The 5,443-nt window shown below is 50.0% G+C and overlaps 1 long non-coding RNA gene across 1 annotated transcript; it reads right to left on the reverse strand.

The window, feature by feature from the left end:
* Window positions 1-1,295: 1,295 nt before the first annotated feature.
* Window positions 1,296-4,641, reverse strand: LOC113941251. Its single transcript, XR_003525635.1, has 4 exons — window positions 4,506-4,641; window positions 4,345-4,385; window positions 4,226-4,262; window positions 1,296-1,422 (listed from the first exon to the last, which is right to left on the reverse strand). It is a non-coding gene; the product is annotated as an uncharacterized LOC113941251 (long non-coding RNA).
* Between the last annotated feature and the right edge of the window lie 802 nt (window positions 4,642-5,443).

A 5,443-nucleotide genomic window follows, 5' to 3' on the forward strand; every position in this document is an offset into this window, starting at 1 on the left:
TCTTCATTGCCATATGTAGCTCTGCTTCTTTGGATGCCAAAGCTGATGCTTCAATAAAGCAGGAATAGCTTCAGAAGTCCCATTTAATGAAAGAAAGGGAGAGCTCTTATCCCATTGAAGTCCAGCTGCTGGATGAGCTCACTGGCTCTGACTGGAGTCACACGCTGTGGCTGTCATCTTCTGAGATACCTGAGCGAGCCACAGACAAAATCAGAGGGCATTTTTAACGATGAAGCGTTGCTACACACCCTGAAGTGGACAGACGGCCGCTGCGAGACAACACGGACGCGGAGGCTTGTGCTGACGTACTGCCTCATCCTGGCTATCTCGGCTCCTTTAGCTTCACCTCTTATCGGATGGACCTTCGGCACCTTCAGCACATGGGCAAAGGGTTGTGTATCGCCTGGAAAAAAAATTAAACAGCTACAACATAGATGCATAGATTGACCACATAGACAACATCCTAAAACTAACTCCAAACTCAGTTCAGGAGTAAAATTCTCACCTCGCTCGTCTCCCTGCTGAGCCGCTACCCCTCGACACCGATTGGGCCCCATCTGGAAAACAAAAAACAAAAAGGCACAAGATAAAGGACTCCTGTGGTTAAAACTGACATCCTACATCCAACACCTAATACAACCTTCTTCCCAGGCTGCTTCAACTTCTCTCAGTCTGGGGTATATTGTGTCTGCTTATCTGAAAAAAAAAACAACAAAAAACAAAGGGTTAGTCAGGTCACCCACATGGTCACTGAGATTTTAACCACTTAACTCATCTCCACTGAGCGAGTGAGAACTCTGACCGCAGCGTACAAGAATACAAATGACAACCCAGCCGCAAGGCCCCGCTATCCAAGTACCATCAGTCCCACAACACTCGGCTATAACGATGGCACACCAGTTATGTACACCCGCTCCATCCGGCAGGACCGTACAGCCATCGGCTCAACTGCCTAAGGTAAGTGACATGTTGATGGGAGACTGAGCAATATTCTATCTACCCACTGACCCACGGAGCAGGGCAGAGCAGTTCCAGGCTGACCCCAAGTGAGACACCCCGCACCAGTGACGACACACACCATGTGACACAATTAAGAGAAGAAGGACACAAAACAGGAACGAGACAGAGAACGTGACACAGACCGGAACTGCTCTGCCCTGCACACGTGAATCCAGGCATACAAAGTAAGTCCTTCCTTCCATGTGTCCAAATAACCTGTTACAAAATAGCCATTGCACTGCACTAATTTCAAAAATCCTTCCGGGAGATGCACACACTTGCACTGAGTCCCAACCCCTCTCTGGGTCTTTGCCCTGCACTTATCTTGCCTACAGTCGGGGATGCAAATCCATCTTCGATGCAGAGGAGGGGCACCTGGGCTGACTCAGAGGTTCCTGCCATCGTCAGACTACTAGGAGTCAACTGTGAGAAAGAAAACGAGACACAAGATCTGAGTAGTGTGGCACGTGGCCCCAGCCCCCGTGATCCCTCGACTCACCGTCACCCAGGCAGGTCCTCGTGTCACTGGCTCTGACCAGACTTGGACAATGTGCTGTCATCTTCTGGGATACCTGAGCGAGAGAGAGACAAAATTAGAGGACATTTCTGAAGCTCTAGTGGATCCCTGCTCCTCCTGCTGCCTCCCCAACTCACCTAGAAGGCTCCTCTCTCTTCAGCTGCTCCCAAGGCTTCCCCTGCAAATGAAAGGGGTAAGTGCTCAAACACTGAGCTCTCAAACATTTAGGGATGGCTCACAAGCAAAGCCAAAAATCTCTTAATCCCATCAGACTCCACACCGAAGCGTTGCTACACACCGGGAAGTGGACAGACGGCCGCTGCGAGACAACACGGACGCGGAGGTTTGTGCTGACGTACTGCCTCATCCTGGCTCTCTCGGCTCCTTCAGCTTGATCTCTTATAGGATGGATCTTCGGTACCTTCAGCACATGGGCAAAGGGTTGTGTATCGCCTGGAAAAAAAATTAAACAGCTACAACATAGATGCATAGATTGACCACATAGACAACATCCTCAAACTAACTCCAAATTTGGTTCTTGAGTAAAATTCTCACCACGCTCATCTCCCTGCTGAGCCGCTACCCCTCGAGACCGAGTGGGCCCAATCTGGAAAATAAAAAACAAAAAGGCACAAGATAAAGGACTCCTATGGCTAAAACTGACATCCTACATCCAACACCTAATACAACCTTCTTCCCAGGCTGCTTCAACTGGTCTCGGACTGGGGTACATTGTGACCGCTTATCTGAAAAAAACAACAAAAAACAAAGGGTTAGTCAGGTCACCCACATGGTCACTGAGACCTTAACCACTTAAAAGAACTCATTTCCACTGAGCGAGTGAGAACTCTGACTGCAGCGTACAAGAATACAAATGACAACCCAGCTTTGAGGCCCTGCTCTCCAAGTACCATCAGCTCCACAACACTCGGCTATAATGATGGCACACCAGTTATGTACACCCGCTCCATCCAGCAGGACTGTAGAGCCATTGGCTCAACTGCCTAAGGTAACTGACATGTTGATGGGAGACTCTGAGCAATATTCTATCTACCCACTGACCCACGGAGCAGGGCAGAGCAGTTCCAGGCTCACCCCAAGTGAGACACCCCGCACCAGTGACGACACACAACATGTGACACAATTAAGAGAAGAAGGACACAAAACAGGAACGGGACAAAGGACGTGACACAGACCGGAACTGCTCTGCCCTGCACACGTGAATCCAATGATACAAAGTAAACCCTTCCTTCCATGTGTCCAAATAACCTGTTACAAAATAGCCATTGCACTGCACTAATTTCAAAAATCCCTCCAGGTGAGGCACATACTTGCACCGAGTCCCAACCCCTCTCTGGGTCTTTGCCCTGCACTTATCTTGCCGGTAGCCGGGGACGAGAATCCATCTTCGATGCAGAGGAGGGGCACCTGGGCTGGCTCAGAGGTTCCTGGCATCATGAGAGTACTCCAAGTCAACTACAAGAAAGAAAACCAGAAGCGATATGTGAGCTGTGTGCCATGGGGCTCGAACCCCAGTGATCCCCCTACTCACCATCACTGAGGCCGGACCGGAGTCGGACACTGGCTGTCACCTTCCGGGATACCTGAGTGAGTGAGACATAACATCAGAAGGCATCTCTGAAGCTGCAGTGGATCCCTGCTCCTCCTGGTGCCTCCCCGACTCACCTAGAAGGCTCCTCTCTCTTCAGCTGCTCCCAAGGCCTCCCCTGCAAATGAATTGGGCCCATCTGGAAAATAAAAAACAAAAAGGCACAAGATAAAAGACTCCTATGGCTAAAACTGACATCCTGCATCCAACACCTAATACAACCTTCTTCCCAGGCTGCTTCAACTTCTCTCAATCTGGGGTACGTTGTGTCCGCTTATCTGACAAAAAAAACCAACAAAAAACAAAGGGTTAGTCAGGTCACCCACATGGTCACTGAGATCTTAACCACTTAACTCATTTCCACTGAGCGAGTGAGAACTCTGACCGCAGCCTACAAGAATACAAATGACAACCCAGCCACAAGGCCCTGCTCTCCAAGTACCATCAGCTCCACAACACTCAGCTATAATGATGGCACACCAGTTATGTACACCCGCTCCATCCGGGAGGACCGTACAGCCATCGGCTCCACTGCCTGAGGTAAGTGACATGTTGATGGGAGACTCTGAGCAATATTCTATCTACCCACTGACCCACGGAGCAGGGCAGAGCAGTTCCAAGCTGACCCCAAGTGAGACACTCCGCACCAGTGACGACACACACCATGTGACACAACTAAGAGAAGAAGGACACAAAACACAGATGAGACAGAGGACGTGACACAGACCGGAACTGCTCTGCCCTGCACACGTGAATCCAACGATACAAAGTAAGTCCTTCCTTGGATGTGTCCAAATAACCTGTTACAGGATAGCCATTGCACTGCACTAATTTCAAAAATCCCTCCAGGTGAGGCACATACTTGCACCGAGTTCCAACCCCTCTCTGGGTCTTTGCCCTGCACTTATCTTTCCGACAGGCGGGGTTGTGAATCCATCTTCGATGCAGAGGAGGGGCACCTGGGCTGGCTCAGAGGTTCCTGGCATCATGAGAGTACTCCAAGTCAACTACAAGAAAGAAAACCAGAAGCGATTAGTGAGCTGTGTGCCATGGGGCTCAAACCCCAGTGATCCCCCTACTCACCATCAGCGAGACCAAACCGGAGTCGGACACTGTGGCTGTCACCTTCCGGGATACCTGAGTGAGTGAGACACAACATTAGAGGGCAGTAGTAAAGTGACAGTGGATCCCTGCTCCTCCCGCTGCCTCCCCAACTCACCTAGAAGGTTCCTCTCTCTTCAGCTGCTCCCAAGGCCTCCCCTGCAAATGAAAGGGGTAAATGCTCAAGCACTGAGCTCTCAAACATTTAGGGATGGCTCACAAGCAAAGCCAAAAATCTCTTAAGCCCATCTGACTGCACGCCGAAGCGTTGCTACACACCCTGAAGTGGACAGACGGTCGCTGCGAGACAACACAGACACGGAGGCTTGTGCTGACGTACTGCCTCATCCTGGCTCTCTCGGTTCCTTCAGCTTGATCTCTTATCGGATGGACCTTCGGCACCTTCAGCAGACAGGCAAAGGGTTGTGTATCGCCTGGAAAAAAAATTAAACAGCTACAACATAGACGCACAGATTGACCACATAGACAACATTCTCAAACTAACTCCAAATTCGGCTTGGGATTAAAATTCTCACCTCGCTCGTCTCCCTACTGAGCCGCTACCCCTCGAGACCGATTGGGCCCAACCTGGAAAATAAAAAACAAAAAGGCACAAGATAAAGGACTCCTGTGGCTAAAACTGACATCCTTCATCCAACACCTAATACAACCTTCTTACCAGGCTGCTTCAACTGGTCTCGGTCTGGGGTACATTGTGTCCGCTTATCTGAAAAAAACCAACAAAAAACAAAGGGTTAGTCAGGTCACCCACATGGTCACTGAGATCTTAACCACTTAACTCATCTCCACTGAGCGAGTGAGAACTCTGACCGCAGCCTACAAGAACACAAATGACAACCCAGCTGCGAGGCCCTGCTGTCCAAGCACCATCAGCTCCACAACACTCAGCTATAATGATTGCACATGAGTTATGTACACCCGCTCCATCCGGCAGGACCGTACAGACATTGCCTCGACTGTCTAAGGTAAAAGACACGTTGATGGGAGACTCTGAGCAATATTCTATCTACCCACTGATCCACGGAGCAGGGCAGAGCAGTTCCATGCTGACCCCAAGTGAAACACCCCGCACCAGTGACGACACACACACCATGGAACACAATTAAGAGAAGAAGGACACAAAACAGGAACGAGACAGAGAACATGACACAGACGGGAACTGCTCTGCCCTGCACATGTGAATCCAATGATAAAAA

The sequence above is a fragment of the Corapipo altera genome, unplaced genomic scaffold (genome assembly GCF_003945725.1).
Source record: "Corapipo altera isolate COAL_440 unplaced genomic scaffold, ASM394572v1 58702, whole genome shotgun sequence".
NCBI classification, from domain to species: Eukaryota; Metazoa; Chordata; class Aves; order Passeriformes; family Pipridae; genus Corapipo; species Corapipo altera.